Source organism: Pipistrellus kuhlii, unplaced genomic scaffold (assembly GCF_014108245.1).
Source record: "Pipistrellus kuhlii isolate mPipKuh1 unplaced genomic scaffold, mPipKuh1.p scaffold_m20_p_5, whole genome shotgun sequence".
Classification (NCBI taxonomy): Eukaryota; Metazoa; Chordata; class Mammalia; order Chiroptera; family Vespertilionidae; genus Pipistrellus; species Pipistrellus kuhlii.
The window spans coordinates 69,779,824-69,802,281 of NW_023425551.1; positions in this window are offsets into that span (position 1 = coordinate 69,779,824).

Consider the following 22,458-nt stretch of genomic DNA (forward strand, 5'->3'; position numbering starts at 1 on the left):
TTCTTGCCTCAATGATTCAAGAGAGATTAGAGAAATGGGATATGTGGTTGAGTGGGGGGCAAGTACTGTAAAATTAAGAGACTTTGGGTACAAACAGAACTCCTTTCTGGCCCAGCAAACAGTGCAGGATAGAGCTGGGCAGGACACAGTTTCTGAACCCAGAAGGCCCTTGGCATAGTAAAGATAAGAGACTTGAGAATATCAAAAGATGCACATGTGACTAAAGTAGCTCTGAGGTACATTTATTCTTCTAGGAGCCTTTTAGCTAATGAAGAAAGGTATTAACAAGTGACAGCACTTCTGGAGCTAACGGCACAAAGTGGCAAGGCATCGGTGAAGAATGCTAATGTCCGTTCTGGATTGAAAAGCTGGGAACTTGAATCAGCAGACAGGGAGGAAGAGGTTTGGGTTATTGCCATTTCCCTGGTGAGGACTTAGAGCCCCGAACTTCACTTATTTACACCTATATCTTCTCAATTAGATCCCCTCAGGATATGGTAACCTACCTAGAAAAACATGTGTTCCTTGGATTTTAGATAAGTAGATGTATGAACAGAAAACTGGAAACAATGATAGTTTCACTGACTGAGTTGACAATAATTTCAAAATGTGAAGTCACTCTAGAAGCCTAAGTTTTTGGTTTTGGTTGCTGCAGCTGACAAACACAATTTGTGCCAAGAACCAGGGAAGCTGTTTTTCCAAAAGAGAGAGCCAGTGAGATCACTTTCTTTAGAATACTGTTTTGATAGGACTATGCAAGTGCTGGTGAGATATTGTATTATACCAGCTTTCAAGGAAAGTATACCCTAGTTAGGGAGGACCCAATATAGAATATGAGAATAAATTCCACATGAATTCCTACTCAGCCTTTACTTCTCTTTTACTTATTATCTTAGAATTATTGGTGAGTTCTTTAAAAGTCCTATAACTCATATACAACTACTATAATTAATTATTAAAGGAATACAGAAGTTAACATCAGAAGATATATTCTAAATGAGCGACCCCCCCCAACCAAGTGGACAAATTTTGTGCATTGGGGCTCTAGTATGTATATAATTGAAGATTAGAGAAAAATGTGCTTGATTAAGTATGTTTAGTTTCTAGCCCTGACTATGTATCTGTATAAACATTGTAAGTTATTTAGCATTCCTAATCTTTTCTTCTTATAAATTAGCAAAAATGGATAATTTCAAAATTATCAGCTGAGTCTAACTTTATTTGATTACATTATAGTCTATAGTAGGGGTGTCGAATTCAATCAGAGAAGGGGCCAAAATCTAAAATCCAGCCTAAATCGCGGGCCGAATGGTTTACTGAACAGTCATAAACTGTCATTGTGATGGAAACGCAGCGGAGTGCAGTGATGACAGCGCGGTGCGGGCCACATTGCAAGGCCTGGTGGGACGGATTTGGCCCGCGGGCCTTGTGTTTGACACATGTGGTCTATAAGATTTAGATTATTGGTTTTAATACCTAGTCTGGTTCACTTGTTAATTATGTTAATGGATCAAGAATGACAGGTTCCTGTAGTAAGATACAAGAAAACATCAGGGATCTTCACATTAGTGGTCATTAGAAATGTATGTAGTGAATTTGTCACTGAGCTTTGAGTGACAAGTTCAAAGCACTTGCAAATGTTTTTTTATAAGTTGAGTGAGTTTTTACATAATAATTACATGAAGGAATAGGAAGGTCTTATTTCATATATCAATCCTCTTACTTTCAGGATGTGCTCATTGTTTTGGATTTTTCTAATAACTGAAAAATCTGAATTCTATGCTATCTTGTCTTATAATAGAACTATAATTTTAGAACTTTTAGCTTATTGCCACAGTATAGAAAGACCACACTCATTAGATGGCATTTGTAATTTCCAGAATAGATATTTTTGCTATGTGCAAAAGTAAAACTTAATGGACTGCAAGGCAAAAATAGTCTAAAAAGTCCCTTCTCCCTTAGAGAGAGTATCAACCTAAAATGTGATCAATTTTTAAATTTCACTTTATATAGGATTAACCAATTCTTTTGTGCTGTACTTTTTTTTTCAGTATTTTAATTGACTTTTAGAGAGGAAGGGAGAGGGTGAAAGAGAGGAAGAGAAACACTGATGTGAGAGTGAACTATTGATTGGCTGCCTCCCCAACTGGGAATCAAGCCCACAACTGGGGCATGTGCCCTGACCAGGAATTGAACCAGCAACCTTTCAGTGCATGGAACAATACCCAACCAACCACACCATACATGCCAGGGCCTGTACTTTTTTATTAAACAATATTCAACTGACCTGGACCCAAGTTTAACTATACTATCTATTTTTATTAAATTGAATTTCAGTCTTTAAACTATAAATTTGTCTTTGTGGACTTGGCAAAATATATTAGTGTCTGAAATATTAAATATATTGGAGAAATTATTTCTAATCTTCAATTAGAATATTTTCATTTTTGTTCCTCAGTGAAGGTCATATAAATGCTATAGGAAAGAAAAATTGTACAATTAAGAGACATTATAACTGACACAAAATTATGAAATAAAACTTAATAAAATACATAATAGCATGTCTCACTGACACTTTAATTCTTACCTAACCTGACTAGTTTACCACCTTCTCCTTCTCCTCTTCTTCTTCTTCTTCTTTTTTTTTTTCTTTTCTTTTTTTTAGCTTTAGGGGTTGATTACATGCTGTCTCAAAGAAAGGATGTACTCAGGTTAGAGAATATTTTCCCTAAAATATGTATTTTTACACATTATTCAATCATTTTTCTATGAACCTTAGGATTTGGTCATGTACTTTATCCATTAAGGGGCAAAGTCCTTTGCTAGAAAAACGTTCTATGAGCTCAATTTCTTACTTACCTGTAGTACCTAAAAAGATCCAGACTGTAACTGTCCAGTGAGCTGAACAATGTGCTTGGAATAGAGATTCTTGAGATAAACAAACTGCTTTAAGAGCAACCAGAAAGTATGGCCAATTTGAGAACTGAGTGTCACCTAAATAAGAGCTGCTTGTGTTGGTTTTCCTTAACAAATGTTAGAACTATAAAAGCCCTGGGTTTTTTTTATAAAATGCCATCCCATAAATAAAGTCTTCACTGAACCAAAGCACCTAGGTATTATTCCATAATGATGAAACTAAAATATCTCACATTACTATGCATTTTTTCTTGTATTTTCTAATTTAATCTAACTTTTATTGTATTAAGCCACTTCCACCTATTCATTTAAAACTGATTTCCCATGACTGTTTTTATCCCATGAATATCTATAATAATAAAACTGACTTTCAAGGAAGCTAACAGCAGAACGACCATCCAGAAGACCATGCTATGACACACACTGGCGTCAGGGCAGCCAAGGCAGGTGCAATGTGATTGATTGGGGGTCCAGCCATCACCCCATGATCACCCAGCAGGGGAGACCCAGGCCACCAGCCAGCAGGGCAATCAATTGGGTGGGGGAAGCTCTGTGATGGCTCTAAAGAGGGAGGGGCGGGGGTGGCAGTGGGCGAGGGCAATGCCAGGCCAAAGTGGGTGCAGGTGGGGGGTGGGGCCACAGGGCCACAAGGGAGCCAGGGCTTGAAGGCCCAGCAGCGAGCTACAAAGGCCTACCCTTGCATGAATTTCATGCACCATTCCTCTAATATATTCTGACATTTCTAATTATGCCAGGTTTTCAGACTAAAGATCTGTTGTATTTTTATTGGCTGACATTTTCTGAGCAAAAACTAATTTTAGTAGGGACTGTTCAGCACAACACCCTCATCCCTCTTTGGATATATATTTGGAGTTTCCCTCAGAGTTACTGATTTTCCACCTTAATACCTATAAAATTCTGGCATTTTCCCAAATACAAATTTCATTTTCTTTATTGGCTCCTCTTTCCAATACAAGGCAAAAATGGCCAACAATGGTTAAGATCTAAGATTAAATGAAAATGAGCTACAAATTACAAATTAGATTTGGAATATTTAATGGTGAGGCAGGCTAGTAAGAAACTGGGGAAACTCCTTGACAAGTGGAATAAGGGAAATTGAAGACAAAATAATTAGACAAGGCCAAACAATTTGAGGAATTTACAGCTAGCTAATGAATTACATGGTCTTATCATCCCTAATTAACCAAGGACACCTAAAAGCAAATGGTTTACACATTCCAGACCAAACCCAGATAGAATGGTCTTCATCCTCATCCCTTTTCAAAGTCATTCTTTAAAAATAAAACTAAACAGAAAATAACCCTGACCCCTTGATATGCACATTTTGATGAATCCACATATGGAAGAACATACCTGGAAAGCTAATGAATATTCTGATAAGATTCTACCCTAAGATAAACCTCCCCCAAAGAAAAATAAAAAGCCTCAACACAAAGAACCCAGGGAGTGTTCTCACTAAAGCTTGCCCGTACCTTATATCTCTGCTGTCTTCCCCCTAATCTTTAGGGTCCCCACAAGATTTGCAATGAGGGGAGCAGAGGGCAGTGGCAGCTTATCCGGGCTTACCCTCTCGACCTGTTTCCAAGGTCCTCTTTTTCTCTGACTTTCAAGGAAGCTAACAGCAGCCCCACCTTGGCTCACTTCTCTTTCAGTGACATTTATTTCTCAGTAAGCCAGAGCAGTCCTGCCTAGGCTCTCTCCTGATGTTTCTTCTACCTTAAGCCCCTTTGTTTCACTGTCCCCAGCTTTAGTAAACATCCTCTCAAAATCACCTGGACTCATGCTGTGAAATCTTTCCTCCTGGAAGTCAAGAACCCACACACTATTGACCGGGCCAAAGCAGCCCCACTCCAGGTCTAGTCCCAATCCAGTTATAGTGGTGGATCCTGTTAACAAACGCTATGATTCCTCTGAGAGTTTTTGAATTGTTCAATGTGCTGCATAATCCTCTAGGTGGGCATAGTAATAAAAATATATATATATGGGACAAGTTAACATGTTTGCACATGTATTTTTATCCCTGCCTAATTCTGCAGCACACCTGATTTTGGAAGCTCATCCTATCACATAATCAATTACTAGAGAAGTTTTGCTGTTTAAGTATTAGAACTCGAAGCAGAGAAGAGAGGATGCTTATAAAGGGAAGGTAACTATCAAGTTCATAGGCTATGTAGATGTACCTTAAATGAAGTGGAACACTTTTAAAACATGATTTGTATTAAATATCAAATTAGTTTCTATATGAAATGGGTCATATTCTCTATATGAAATACTTTCTAGGTAAAATCTTCAGTGCATGGATTCTCTTAATCTCTCAGATTGATGGCCTAGCACTCTTCATCAACCAGTATTTGTTAAGCAGTGATAACTGCCTTCTTCCACTGCCTTCTACTGCATTAGGTACAAAAAAGGCAGCATGTTTCAGTCTGGCTACTGTGCTCTGGGAAACATGCAAAGATATTAATAGTACATAACACTAAGAATTCATTTTCTGAGCATTGTTCGGGGAGTGAAGATGTTTAACTTAGAGAAGAAAGGGGGACAAAACATTGTTATTAAATATACGTACCAGAGAACAAGACAGCAAACTTAAATATAAGAATGCTCTTATAGAGAAAAAACAAAAAGTAGATTTTATCAGGCTGGCCTCTGGACTAGAATTAAAGTAGAAGTGAAGATCTTATACTAGCAATATTTTAACTCCACAGTAAGGAGTTTATTTAAGAACTTTGCAATATCAGAATGAGCTACCTCAACTAGAACTGAATTACCCTTGAGCCTAAATTGTTTAAATAAGAATTTGGCAGTTATTCTATGGAAGATTGCTAAGTATAGTGTGATGTTTAAGGTGTAGATAATCTATGACTGGATGAATATTGGGCCCAAATAATAGGACCTTTGTCTTCCACTGGCTGGCATGTGTGAAGTTAACAAACTAATGAAAAGGTTGTACCTAATGACAACTTAGGTTTACACTCATTGTGAGATTATAATTCAACAGACTACAAAAATTATAACCTTGCTAAAGCATAAAATTGACATTAAAAAGCTTGGTGTTTTTGTTTAATATATTTTATTGATTTTTTTTACAGAGAGAAAGGGAGAGGGATAGATAGTTAGAAACATCAATGAGAAAGAAACATTGGTCAGCTGCCTCCTGCACATCTCCTACTGGGGATGTGCCTGCAACCCAGGTACATGCCCTTGACCAGAAAGGAACATGAGACCTTTCAGTCCACAGGCCAATGTTCTATCCACTGAGCCAAACTGGTTAGGGCTAAAAAGTTTGTTTTCATTTACTAGGATCACATGTGAGATGGTAACAACAAAACATGGTAAGTGAAGGTGCCAAAAAAAAGCTCCTTCCTCTTTGCTGGGGTACTCATGATCTAGAGCTGCTTTAACAAATTACAACAAAATCGGTGGCTCAAAGTAACAAACTTATCCTCTGAGTTTTGGAGACTGAAATTGCAGAAATAACAGAGAATGCATGTCAATGCACAGAGTTGATTTGAAAGTCTTAAAAAAGACAATGATTAATAATGATTTAACTGTATAAAAGATTGACATTTACATTGATCAGGTGATTTGTTAAAGAACAGGGGACTATATAGCAATGACAGTGAGATTGGAGAACATGTTGTCTGTCTCCAAATTCAATCTCCATTCCTCTCTGTATTGTCTCAAGCAATAAAGAGAGGCCATGAGCCTCCTTCAGGGAATGACAATGGCACACTGTTATGCTCCTTTAATTCAACAAAACCACCATAAATTCATAGATATTCAGAAATTTGTATTTCCAATTTTTCCCCATGAAAATTGACTGTCAGTCTGGCAAGCGTGGCTCAGTGGTTGAGCTTCAGTGTATGAACCAGCAGGTCACAGGTCAATTCCCAGTCAGGGCACAAGTCTGGGTTGTGGGCTTGATCCCAGTTGGGGTGTTCAGGAGGCAGCCAATCAGTGATTCTCTCTCATCCCCGATGTTTCTATCGAGAGAAAGATCTTTCTCTCCCTCTCCCTTCTTCTCTGAAATTAATAATATATTTTTAAAAAGAAAATTGACTGTCAGTAATTTTCATATATTCCAAAATAGATTGGAAAATAACATCAACAAAAATGACTGTTATTGGACTTTTATTGGAATCCTTATGGAATTAAAATAAAATCTTGTATAACATTCATTTGATTTTAGAGTATTAAATGTGTCATCCCATCTAATAAAGATGGAATATGCAAATTGACCATAACTTCATGACAAAGATGGCATCAACCACAGCCAATAAGGAGGGGATATGCAAATTGACACAACAAGGTGAGAGGTAAAAGGTGGCTCTGGGCCAGAGTGGAGGCAGAAAGGTGGCTCCAGCTGGAGCAAAGGCAGTGCTGACAGCCAAGGAAGGGAGGCCTATTCTCACATGAATCTTTGTGCTTAAGGCCTCTAGTTAATGGAATAATACGTTAACCGAAAATAATGCTTTGTCAGTGATCTCAGCTGAGAATATTCACAAAATGAATTGCACCTGAAAATGTTTAGTCTTAAGTCCCTATAAAACACATGTTTCAAAATGGCTGCACTATAATATCACACATGTAACATCTGGCCCATGATGAATTCAAATATTTGGATTGTAGGTTCTTTAAAGAGACACAATTGAATAAACTGGCAGTTGTGCAAAGGTCTAAATTATAAAAAGTTTTCCTTCGAAAGTCTGAATTTCACTTAAAATATAAACCTATCTACTTTCTAGAAACCTGAAAAATATACTACATGCCCATAAACCTGCTGTCCTGTTATGCCTACATTCCTCGCCCATAACAGTGTTTTCTTTATGTCTCTTTAATTCTATCACTATCCCAGCCATTTATTTGCTGGTTATGTTGGTTTGGCAATATAAAAATGCAGTGAGCATTCTTCAAAGCTCTGGGAATGTGACAATAAGTATGGATGGCCCATAGGGAAGACAATGAACTAGCATGGGAAGCTGGATGCCCTTCTGAACTTCCCTCTCATGGATTAGAGAGAACTCAATATGAACCTGTGATAAACCCCTGGAAAAATAGACCATCTGTGGCTAGCCAGGTGAGTGAGTGGCAGATGGCTGATGAAAACCTAGAGCAGGAAAATACTCTGGAAGTGACTTCTCTCTCTCTGTGGTGGTCTGTGCAGATCTCTGCCCATCCTGACTGCTTGGGGAGGGGGGAGGAAGGAGGTTGCAAGCAGCCAATAAGAGATGGCAAGGTCATATGGGGCAAATAGCTGCCCAACTATGACCAGAAGTAGATACCACATTCTGCCAGGTGGGCAGTGCACCCTTGAGCATTCACTTCTCCCTCTACCCACCCTCCACACAGACTTTTGTCAAATTGAACTTCCCTCCCTTAGCCCAATCAGAAATTGATTTTTAATACCAACTTCTTCTCTTTTCCTCTAATTCTATTTTATTAATTAGATTCTAATTATAACTAAAAATAAATATACTAATCTATGCTTCATTTGCCATAATTTTTATTCAATTGCATATCTGGAGCTCAATATTTGAAACTGTCTAAAGTAAATTCTGTCCTCCTGAGTTATGCTCAGTGTTGTGATGGCAGAATATCAATTCATTCTTACACGGGAGGATTGGATAGGAAATTACCAGCCTCATAAAAACAACTCCATTGTGCATTGGATAATCCATCAAAGATGGCATGGATAATCCATCTTTATGAAAAAAAAAATCACTGAACCATTTTGCACAATATGAAACTGATTTCTAGTATTTTTAACAAAAGTAAAAGATACCTACATTGACTCATCTTGCTCTAAATCTAGAATATTAGCCTTGACTAAGTTATCTACATAAAACAAAAATAACATCTATATAAATTTGGTTATTTTTATATCTGGAAAGAATGGCAAATTAACCTATTTCCACAGTAGCAAATGTTGCTTATATGACATAGTAACACCCTCTGTGTAAAAAGGCAAACAGAAAACATTTTAAGTTCTGTCACTGTAAAGACACTCTGAGAAGCAGTGTTAGATCAGTAAGAGTGGAGAGTTGGCCTTAGCTGGTTTGTCTCAGTGGTTAGAGTGTCCACCCACCTGTGGACTGAAAGGTCCAGGGTTCAATTCGTCAAGGGCTCATGCCTGGGTTGGGGGTGGGAGGGAGCTCTACCCCCAGTAGGGGCTGTGCAGGAGGCAGGTGATCAATGATTCTCTCATCATTGATATTCCTCTCTCTCCCTCTCCCTTTCTCTCTGAAATCAATAAAAATATATTTTTTTAAAAAAAAAGGATATTTGAGGGGGAAAGTCACTTCCAATTTCATGACAAGAAAAAGGCAAATAAGATAAGAACTCATAAACTTGACTGACATCTTCAGAGGTAAACTCAAAACCAAGCAAACTGAATTCTGACTGGCAACAAGAACTTCCAAGGAGGTATGCAGCACACAACTGTTTTGCTGCTGGGTGAAAATAAAGAGGCTGAATGAATAAAAAACAAGATCCACCAATATGCCGCATACAAGAGATTCAAGTTAGCTCTAAGGACACACACAGGTTGACAGTGAAGAGATATTTCATAATAAAAGAGAGCCTGAGTGGCTATACTTAGATAAAATAGAATTTTAGTCAAAATTTGCCACTAGAGACGAAGGTAAAAGATACAGCAATAAAGGGCTTAACTTATCAATGTTATAACAATTGTAAATACATACACTGTCAACATTGGAGCTCCTAAATACGTAATTACAAAATAAATATTAACAGTGCTGAAGGGAGAAATAGACAGCAATTTAATAGGAGGGGATTTCAATATCCCACTTTCAACAAGGGACAGATCATCCAGACAGAAAATAAGGAAACAGTGGATCAGAATTACACTGTAGAACAAGTGGACTTAATAAACATATACAAAACATTTCATCCAGCAGTAACAGACTCTCCAATGCACACAAAACATTCTCCAAGATAGATTGCACATGGGGCCACAAAGCAAGTCTAAACAAATTTAAGAATATTAAAATCATATCTAATATATTTTCTAACCATAATTGTATGAAAATAGAAATCAATAACAGGAGAAAAACTGAAAATTCACAGAAATTAAATAGCACACTCCTATACAACCAATGGGTCAAAAAGACATGAAATGGAAAGTCAGAAAGTAACTTGAAACAAATAAAAATAAAAACATGTCATACCAAAACTTATGGACTGCAGCAAATGTACTTCTAAAAGGAATGTTTATAGTGATAAAAACTTATATTCAAAAAGAAAAATCTCAAATAAACAACCTAACTTCATACTTCAATGAATTAGAAAAAGAAAAACTAAGCTCAAAGTCAGCCAAAGAAATAAGGAAGATTAGAGCAGAAGTACATATGATAGAGACTTATAAAGACAATAGAGCCCTAGCTGGTTTGGCTCAGTGGATAAAATGTTGGCCTGCCACTGAAGGTACCCGAGTTTGATTTTGGTCAAGGGCACACGCCCAGGTTGTGGGGTTGATCCCCAATATGGGACATGCAGGAGGCAAAAAAAGAAGACAATAAAAAAAAATCAAGGAAAGTGAGTTGTTTTATTGACAAACCTTTAGCTAGACTAAGAAAGGAGAAATTATACAATAAATGAAGGAGGAACCATTACTACTGACACCACAAAAATGCAAAGGACCATAAGACTACTAAGAAAAAATTATACACCAACTTGGATAACCTAAAATAAATGGGTAAATTCCTAAAAATATATGACCTAGTAACACTGAATCATAAAGAAATTGAAAATCTGAATAAGATTGGATCAATAATAAAAAACCTTACAGCACAGAAAAGCACAGGACCAGAGTTTCACAAATAGATTCTACCAAACATTTGATACCAATCCTTCTCAAACTCTTCCAAATAATTAAAGAGGATTTTATGAAGCTAGCATTCTCCAGATAACAAAGCCAGATGATGACATTACAAGCTAAGCAAATAGGCCAATGTTGCTAATATAGATGCAAAATTTATCAACAAAATAATAGTAAACTGAATTCAACAGTACATTAAGCCCTAGCTGATTTGGCTCAGTGGATAGAGCGTTGGCCTGCGGAATGAACAGTCCTGAGTTTGATTCCAGTCAAAGGCGCATGCAGGGTTATGTACTCCCATCCCCAGTAGGGGGCATGCAGGAGGCAGCCAATCAATTATTCTCATCATTGATGTTTCTCTCTCTCCCTCTTCCTTCCTCTCTGAAAAAAATAAATAAATATATATTTTTTAAAAAAAGAGTACATTAAAAAGATCATACACCATGATCAAGTGGGATTTATGCTTGCAATATAAGCATGGTTCAACACATGCAATTCAATCAAGATAGTATACAACATTAATAAAGAATAAAAATGATATGATCCTCTAAATAGATGCACAGTAAAAGCATTTGACAAAATATAACATCGTTACATAATAAAAAGCTGCCAACAAATTGCGTACTAAATGAACCCAATAATGAAGGCCATATATAACAAACCCACACCTAATATCATATTCAGTGGTAAATGGAGAAAGATTTTCCTCTCAAATTAGAAACCAGACAAGGGCCACCACTCTACCCACTTCTATTTAATATTCAATTAGAAATTCTAGCAAAAACAACCAGGCAATAAACAGAAAAAATATATATCAAAACAGAAATAAAAAATTAAATTCTCTCAGCAGACTACATGATCTTATTCACAGAAAATCTCAAAGATTCCACATACAAAAAAAGTTAGAATAATTAATTCTGTAAAGTTGCAGAATACAAAAACATACAAAAACTAGTTGCTTTTCTATACACTTACAATGAAATATCTAAAAGAGAAATAAAACCATCCCGTTTATAAATATATAAATACTTAAGAATAAATTTAACCAATGATGTAAAAGATCTGTACACTGAAAACTATAAGATCTTCATTACAGAAATTGAATCTGACACAAATAAATAGAAACATACCCCTGTTTATGGATGAATCAAACAACAGTATTAAAATGTCCATACTATTCTATAAATTCAATACAAGTGCTATCAAAATTTCAATAGCATTTTTTATATAAAATAGAAAGAAATCCTAAAATTCACATGGAATCACAAAAATCCCAGAATAGCCAAAGCGATTATGAGAAAGAACAAAGTAGAACTATAGCACCTCATTTCAAACTATATTACAATGTTATAGTAATCAAAACAGTAAGGGGATGGCATTAAAACAGACAAATAAATCTAATAGAACAAAAGAGGATCAATTCATAAACCCATTCACATACAGTCAACTAATATTTAGCAACAGAGCAAACAATACTCAATGGAGAAAACATATTTTTTAAATAAAATTTTTGGGAAAACTAGATATTCACATGCAACAGAATGAAATTAGACCCCTATTTTATGCCACTCACAAAAAAATATTATCTCAAATGATATTTAAAAAACTTAAAATATAAGAGCTAAAACTACAAAACTCCTAAAAGAAACATAGAAAAATCTCTAAAACTTAAATCATGGCAATAATTTTTTGGATATGACACTAAAAGCACAAGAAACAAAAGTAAAGTCAAATAAATGGGACTAATTAAACAAATGCATCTAATCACCCCCTTGTCTATATATCATTTCACAAAGAATTGAGCAATATCAAAAGGATACAAGATCCCAATGGCTTGCCACTTCCATCAATATATCTCCTCCTTCTTCCTCCTCAATCATTAAGGCTGGCTTATGTTTTATTCTGGGAAATAGATTCTCTTGGTTATGATTTTGCAGTTGCTTTAGGACTATTTAAAATGCTATACAGCTCTATGTCTGGAACTAAAACTCTCAGAAGCACACTGCAATTCTCTTTGGCAGAGGTTCCCTAAAATGGGATTCCCTTCAAGTTCGGCACCCCCAGTTCCTCTTTCTTTGTGCCCAGTCACTTCTTCTGTTATATATTCAGATGACAAGGAATTGTATTTTCTGTGAGGCTCTGCCAGACTGTCCCTCCCATGAATCACTCTGCATCAGGACTTTCCTCTCTCCACTCCTCTGTGCTGATTTGTTGTTTTGCTGCCATTTCCTGAAAACAGTCTTCTTGTAATGTTGCTTTTCAATGAGCAATTTTTGTATGTGTCTTGAATAAGAATCCATTTACTAGAAAAATTCAGTCCAAATTTACCGGAACTTGAATACTTAGAAGCAAAAGAAAGAGACTTACTACCCAAATGGGAACTAGTCCCAGGACTTTTGCCAGCAAGGTGTTTTACCAAGCCTATGCTAACGCAAAATGACCTTAAACAACAATCAATTGCTTGGTATGGGGTCAGTTTTTCTCCCCATATCTGATCACTGTACAAGATAACATTTTAATTACCTTTGGGGGGGGGGGGGGGAGGGGGAGAAAGCACATTTTAAGTTTTCTTTGCTAAAGTATTTTATAACCTTAAGAGTCTATTTCCAAGAATAAACAGCATAACATGTTTTGTTGCTGCTGTATGAATACTGAACTTTTGTTATATAAAATATAGCTTCAATATTACATGCACAAGCATTCAAGGATGAAGTTCTGGCAAAGCCAATATGAGCCAATAGTTATCTCTATCTCCTTTCACTTGCCAGAGATATAATTGCTTCATAATGAACCGAAGAGAAACAGTTCTAAGTGAACTGCTGACAAGTTAAATGGATCCATTTAATTGGCATTTGGGGAGATATTTTCTGCCTGTTTGCTAAAGGGTGTAACTATTATGGAATGAACACTTCCTCAAATTTGAAAGAGTAGAAAGTGCATGGACTTTGAAGACAGACATATAGCAGGTCATTTAATCAACATTAGCCACAGTTTTGTTACTTATAAAACAGGAATAAGTAAACTTACTGCTCTTAGTATCAGTTATAAGATAAATTACCCACTATATCAGTTGACACACAACAAATGGTCAATAAATAGTATTATTAAAAGTGAAAACTTCTGCCGGGACCGGTTTGGCTCAATGGATAGAGCGTCGGCTTGGGGACTGAAGGGTCCCGGGTTCGATTCCGGTCAAGGGCATGTACCTTGGTTGCGGGCATATCCCCAGTAGGGGGTGTGCAAGAGGCAGCTGATCGATGACTCTCTCTCATCGATGTTTCTAACTCTCTCTCTCTCCCTTCCTCTCTGTACAAAATCAATAAAATATATTTTAAAAAAAAAAAGTGAAAACTTCTTTAAAAATGAGACATAAGTAATACCTTTTCCCAAAACCTACTTTGGGCCTTCAAACATTCATATAAATATAGATTAAAAGGAGCCAAGGGAGATTTTGCTCCCTTAATTTTTTTTACTTTATTTTTATTGTTTACACTATTACAGATATCCTCATCCCCCTCCCCGGCTTTGCCCATCCCCCCCCTACCTTCGCTCCACCTTCTCTAAGGATTATACATATATGTTCTTTGGCTAATCCCTCAAGCCACCCCTCTGACAGTTATCAGTCTGTTCTATGTATCCATGCTTCTATTTTTTCATCAGTTTATTTTGTTCACTAGATTCCACACATTAGTGAGATCATATGGCATTTTTCTTTCTCTGACTGGCTTATTTCACTTAGTATAATAATCTCCAGGCCTATCATGCTGTGGATAGGTAAAAGGTTTTTTACAGCTGTGTATTATTCCATTGTATAAATATACAACAGGTTTTTTTTATCAACTCATCTACTGAAGGGCACTTCCAGATCTTGATTTCTTACTGTGTTTCTATTACTAATGCAAATGTATTCTGCAATAGTCCCAAAATTAAATAAAATCATTAATACAAGGTAAAACAGTAATTTTAGTTAATTTTAAATGTTTAAACTGATGTTTCTAAAACCACTTTGGATTTTGTTCTGTAACTCTCAGTTCTTAGTTTCATGTGCTGTGGAAATCTGATGGCCTAGTGGGAATTGAGCCAACCTTCTGTTCTTACCCTACACAAAGTTACTGGCCCCTTATATAGTAGTTTGTGACTTATGATGTTTCCAAAAGATTCCTGGAATTTTACAAGAATCCAGTCATTATATTTCCACTCTCAGGCCATGGGGGAGAAGGGGGATATGTAATATCATAAAATAAGAATATCAATGACCTCTAAGAATCCACAGATATAACTAAATACATATTAAAGCTCAACAAATGAGAAATTGAAGGAAAGACCAGCACATTTGGATGAGTTGTCATTTTAAATTCCTCATGAGTGAGCCTTAAAGCTAAAATTATTTAAAAAGACAAAAAGATTTAGGTAATCAACTAAGACTGAGCTTTTTCGCTCTTTTGATTACATGCAGACATAATCATCTATTCTTCACTTTTATTTAAATTCAGTTTACAAAACATTCTTAGAGGTCATTTCTGGATATCCTGATTTACCCTAATTTATATGAAGAATCCACAGTCAAACACCTAGAAAACCTTATTAACATTTGATGATTCTGAACTATAAGAGCAGAGAAAGTTTCTAGCAACAGAGTCCCAGTTCTACGTGTCAAATTCGTTACCAGATATCAAGGACTCCTTGTTCTTTGTCACACTAAATAAAACGTAGGTATTTACAAAGTAACCCATCCCTGAGATTACTTAATTATCACTTTTTTTTTCTGTACCTAGAATAAAGCTTTGAAAATCAAGTCCTAAAGCAAATGAAAACTAATTTAATAGATACCTACTAGTAAATCACTTTAACTGTTGTTTAAAATCTTCATGTCATTTTTCTTGGCATATTACCCAATTACTTTTTAAAATTACTAAGCACTAGAGCTTTCCATAGTGGACATTTATCTTGGCTGTTGCCGTCTTTTGTTTCCTCCTAAGTCTAGGCTTTGCTTCTAATTCTGATTTTATTACCCACAGATGCACTTCCAGCTTCTTCCATGCTTCATTTATTGGCTCATATGGTTACTTCCTTTCAATAGTGAAAATATTATTTCCAAGCTCCTGCTCACATTTTTTTCTGAATCCAAGGACACTCCCTCCTGCCATAACATCACTGACCAGGTGATTTATTTGCAGAATCTTTTTGTTTCACAGCTGCTACTTTCCCCTACTTGAGATTGAATCCATTCATATAATTCTGCTTTTATAAATCTTTTCTGATAAAGGAAAGTATTCTACGCAGCCTGTGCACACAGTATTTGCAGAAAGAAATCGTAAAAAGCATGATATTAAATAAGGGGCTGGAGGAGCAGACTAGGGTTTGTTTTTTTGGGTTTTGGTTTTTGGGGTTTTTTTGTTTGTTTTGTTTTTTAGATAAAGCATACAACAAAATGTCTAATTTAGTACAGGGGGGGAAGAAAACTAATTCTTAAGCAAAATTTGTCCTGGAGTGTAGAAACAAATTAAATAGAGTCGCTTATGTCAGGAACAAAATCCAGATGGTGAAGGCGGACACACAAAGGACACATAGCTTAACCCTACAGGGATTTACAATTCCTCTTAGAAATCAGCAGAGGACACCAGCCAATCCCCAAATGCCAAGTGTGTTATCCCCGGGCCTCCTTGTTCCCCTGACTCAGTTAACCTCACCCAAATAGAGAGGGAGACCACTTGACAACCAATCAGCTGAAAAAACCAAACAACTTTCACGTTTAGCCCATAAAAATGGCTTAATCTGTGACCAAATCAGAACTCATGCTCCCATAGCCTGGAGTTTCCCAGTTTGGAGGTTAAAAGCTTGAAATTAACAGCTTTCTGCTGTTTATTTAGTATGCAGAGCTTGGTTTTTTGACAGAGGGCCACAAAAAAGAAAAAATAGGGTTTACATTTATTTCTAAATTAAAGAGGTAATAAAAAAAAATGTGACATTCTAGTGGGTATTTGTGAGTTATACTCTAGAAAATAATTTATTTTTTTTAAATAAGTTGATTCAGTAAATAATACAGTTTCCTATACATATAAGAACATTTTCAATTGAGAAAGCCTGTGGAAGCCTATAAATTAAGGCTATTAGCCTTAGTGGTTAAGGTTACAAAACTGTGTTTCGAGGGACAGACAGAAAAGTTACTGCAAAAAAAAAAAAAAAAAAGAATTCCAAGAAAACAATAAGCAAAGAGCAGGCTAGAGTTTTGACTACTGGAACTCTAAGTAAAAAGATACCATCTCCTGTAGCCCAGATATTTTACCTTGAGGCTAATATGTGTTTAAATGACAATTATTCTGACTTATTAGGTTTTATCTAGAACACTGTGCACTGTTCTTGTTTGCATGATAAAAATTTTGTAAAATTACCAAAAGAAATTAAATATCTTACTTACACACGCAGTCCGGAACTGCTGCCAGAACCCCTCTTCCCAGCCGGAGGTCAGATCTCGCGGAATCTCAGGGAATTTATGGAGAGCCCAGGGATGAGCAACACCTGGGTACCTCCCTCCGCACCTGACCCAGAAGCCCTTCTTCCCAGACTCATCAGCAAGCAGTCTGGCTGGAACCACCTCTCAAGTAAACTCCAAACCTCAGCAACACAACACCTCAGGCCCCCAATCAGAGTTACTAGTTCAGTGCCCTAGGGCTCACCCCTGGGGTTCTGCCACCTGTTGGGAACCAGGTTCTGGCTCAAGGCTGTGCAAGATCCCCCAGGCCCAAAGGAGAGAGTGAACTGCACCTGCTGGAGCTGCGAATCTCTGACATCTGGAAGGCTGAAGGCCTAGGGCAGCAACTCGGGCTACCAGTGGAGGGGCTGGGGCCCCAAGCCCAAGTCGAAGGCTACAGCAACCCATCCATCCGGCTGCTTCATTGCACATCATTAGGGCCTCAGGCAATTGCTCTCTGTTGGAATGTAAATTGGTTCAGTCACTATGGAAAACAGTATGGAGGTGCCTCAAGTTTTTTAAAAAGAGAACTACTATTGTATTTGATTATATTTGACCAAGCAATTTCACTTCTGGGTATATAATCAAAGGAAATGAAAACAGGATATTGAAGAGATATGCATTCCTGTGCATATTGCAGTATTATTGACAATAGCCCAGATCTGAAGAAAAAAAAATCGTAAGAGTCAACAGATGAATGGATAAGAGAGGCTATATGCACATACAATGGGATAATACTCAGCCACAAGGAAAGGAAATCTTGTCATTGGTAATAGCATGGATGGACCTTGAGGGCATGATGCTAAGTGAGGAAAGTCAGAGAAAAACAAATACTAAATGATATAATAATATGTTGAATATTTAAAAGTGTAATTGATAAAAACAAAGAGTAGAATGGTTGTTACCAGAGGCTGGGGGATAGGAAAACTTGGAAAACGTTGTTTAAGAGTACAAACTTTGAACTAGTATAGATAAATAAATCCTGGTGATCTAACGCACTGCATAGTGATTACAGACAACAATACTGTGTTATAAACCTTAATTAATGTTGCTAAAAGACTAGATCTTAATTGTTTCCACTACTATTTATTTGTAGTGGAAATAATTAAGGTAGAGGTATTATGTGAAGAGGTAGAGGTATTAGTTAACACTGCAGTAGTAATCATATTGCAATGTATAATTATATTGAAACAGAAATTTTGGGGGATGAAAAAGACAGGTTTTAAGAAATTTTGGAAATTAAGGGGACCATGGAGGAAGCACAGGGCTGCAGAGCAACAGAAGGTATATTTCCATAGAATGGAGGAGCTACAAAGCTGCAACAAATACATTCCCATAGAATGAGGGAGCTGAGAACAGCAAAAGGTCTATATTTACAAAATAAAGAGAAGCACACCCTTCATCCAGAAGGAAAAGAAGAAAACCCCAAGGGAACAGAAAAACAATAAAGAAGGGGGGGTGGGGGAAGAACCTCCCATGTCCCAATCAAGGTTTGACTTTTGTGCCCAGGAGTTACTACAGTAAACAGTCCAAGGGGAGAGTGACCAATCAGAGGGGATATCAAGGCACCAGGATCTGCAGCCTTTTAAACCATAGGGAAAAGGAACTCATCGGGACCCTTTCCCCTTCCCTAGAAGAGAGTCCATTCTGTGGGACTCTTTCCCTCTCCCCACGTGGAAGTCTGTACTTGTTTTTCAATAAATCTCCACCTTCGCTTTACCACCTTCTTTATCAATGGATTCATTTTTTGACTCCGGCAGACAAAGAATCCGGCTCCAGTCCAAAAATTCTGCTTCAATATCAATATGTTTTATACCTCAACTCCAAACAATGTCCGCTCAGTTCTATCTCAATAAAAACAATTTTTAAATAAAGAACTTATTGCACCTTGCTTTGTATAATTATCTCAACATGTCTTACAACTTAAACCTACACAATGTTCTATGTGAGAAAAGAACCTCCACCCAAAATTTGGTTCACATGTCAAGATACACACACAAACACACACACACACAAAAGCACATGGAAAGGTTTATTACTTACACATTTGAAAAAAGACTTGCATTAAAAATATATAAAGAATTCCTAGAGCTCAATAATAAATAAGCATGTAACCCAGTATAATAAAGCAAAAATCTGAACAAACTCTTTACCCATGCATTTATGCAAATGGTTAATAAGCTTATGAAAAGATCCTCAACATTGTTAGTTCATCAGACAAAATAAATTAAAATCACTTGATACCATTATATGTCCTTTAAAATTAAAAAGATTGAAATACCAACTGTAAGAGAGAATGTGGAACAACGGGAGCTTTCATATATTGCCATGAGAGTGTAAAATATTACAACTGCCTTGGCAAACTGTTGGCAGTTTCTTAATTAAATAGCAACTTTTATCATAATAAACAAAAATTGGAAATAATGCAGAGATCCATCAACAGGAAACCTGATCAATAGTGTCATCTTCATAAAATGGGACACCACGCAGCAATTAATAGTTATAAACTATTGAAGCCTGCATCAGTACATCATGCATCAGTCCCAAGAATAAAAAACTGGACACAAAATTCTATGTGGAAGAAATTGAAGAGTTAGGAAAATTAATCTGTACTGATAGATATCGCATCAGCAGTTACAACTGAGTGGGGAGTAGATTAAAGAAAAAGGGGAATGAGTAAACATTTTGGGGTGATTGAAGTGTTTAAATCTGAATATGCATTTGTCAAAATTGATTGGAAGGTATATTCAAAATATATATCTCATGTGTAAAATATATAAATAATGTATAAATTAGACCTAATTATAAAATCAATAATAAAATAATCACTGGTTGAAATAAAACAAAGCAAAGAAATGGAAAGTAAAACCTTCAAATTATTGACAAAAAGAAAGACTAAGTACAAAGATGTTAAATTTTGTTTTGTTTTTAATTTTTCAATTATAGTTTACATTCAATATTATTTTGTACGAGAGGCCGGGTACACAAAATTCATGCATGGGTAAGGTCCCTAGGCCAGAGGCACAGAGCAATAATTCCTGAGTGGTGGGGTCCATGGAGGCTCCCGATCAGGGTGGGGGTGCCTGCTAGGGAGCAAGGCTAGTTGGGATGAGGGGCCATGGTCATTCTAGTTGTTCTGGTCATTCCAGTCGTTCAGTCGTTCTGCTGTTCAGTCGCTGGGCTTTTATTACATAGGATTACTGACTAGATTTCCTATGCTGTAGTACACATCCTCATGACTATAATGTAAATTTTCTGGCATATTAGGAAAACTGATTATAAATTACAAGCTTTTTGGAATTGTGATGTTTCCAATACCAACAACCTATTATCATATTCTCTACCCACAAACTTGGGTATCTAGCAACTCAATTTAATTCTGACACAATCTACCTGAATTAGAGTTATATTCCACAAGTCAAAGGACTCAGCACCACAAGACTTTCCTCATTAAAGAGGCCAGTCACAAGTCCTGGGACACCGTACTTCTGACTGGTCAGCCATAAATCATGGGTTTTTAGGCCTCCTGAGGTTCAATTATTGCCAAGAATGGCTCACAGGATTCAGGAACACACTTTACTTATGCTTATTGGATACTAGAAGCCCAGTGCATGAATTCACGCACCAGTGGAGTCCGTTGGCCTGGCCTATGGGATCGGGCCAAAACCAGCTCTCCAACATTCCCTGAGGGGTCCTGGATTGCAAAAGGGTGCAGGCCAGGACCAGGGCCCCATCAGTGCATGAACAGGGCCAGGGAGGGATACAGGAGGGTTCTATGGTGTGTCCAGCCCATCTCACTCAGTCCTGATTGGTCAGATCCCAGCAGCAAGCTAAACTACCAGTTGGAGCATCTGCTCCCTGGTGGTCAGTGCACATCATAGTGAGTGGTTGAGCGGCCTTAGCATATCATTAGCATATTATGCATATATATATATATATATATATATATATATATATATATATTTCATATATATATATATTTCTTATTATGCAACAAGAATGAAGAAAAATATTTTATGACTTACGAAGTTTTAAGATGAACCTAACTAAGGAAGGGAGTTATTTCTCCCTACATTTGCCAAGGATAAATATAACCATTACAAGATATATAAATATGATAAAATAGAGTGATATAATATGATATAATATGCTGGAGTGAAGCAAAAAGAAGAGAGTAGACTTCCTAAGAAGAAGCAGTCATGAAATACTTAAAAACTAGGGAAGGATTCAAAAGAACATCCACATGGGTAGAAATGAAAAAGGGGGAAATAGAGAGTGAGTTCTTGGCAAGGGTTTGCCCTGATCATAGATTTTAGTTACAGTAATGTGTATTCTTGAGCCAAAGATGAATAGTAACTACATTAGTCCATTCTTTTGATTTACTACTCTCTATTCTCTAATCTGTATTTAGCACTTTATTAGCTATAGTCTGGTTTGAAAAACAGAAACCATGTCTTTACTCACAAACCTACCTCTCATATATCTTTATTAACAATCTTCCAGTCCCCCCTTATTCTCAGGGGATGCCTGAAACCGAAGATAGTACTGAACCATATTTAGACTATTTTTCCCCAATATATACGTATCTATGATAAAGTTTAATTTATAAATTAGGCACAGTAAGTAAGAAATTAACAGCAACTAATGATAAAATATAATAAAAATTATGTGCTTGCTTTCTCTCTCTCAATCTCTCTCAATATAACTTATTGTACTATACTCACCCTTCCTATGATGATGTGAGATAAAAATTGCCTATGTGCTGACTTAGCATTAGGCTACTATTACCATTCTGACTGCACATAACAAGCACTCTGCAGCTTCTCTTTGGCATATCCAAATTGCCACCGTCACTTCTCTTGTGGCCAATATTAAGTAGAATAAGTGTAATTTAACAAACAACACAGTAACAGTCAATCTAATAACAGAGGTGGCCACCAATTGACTACCAGGCGGAGAGCGCTTATATAGCATGGGGGACGCCACCCAAGCAAGGGATGAGTTAACTCTGTAGAGAAACAGCGTGAGATTTCATCACACTACTAGGTAGAATTTGTTTAGTTCTGGAATATTTCATTTAGTATTTCTGGACTGTGGTTAACTGAAGGCAATGAATGGAGACCATGGAACATACCACAGATAGGAGGAGGAGGGGGGAACTTCTGTAATTCTATGTTTTAATGATCAAGGAAAACTGCTAACCACTGCC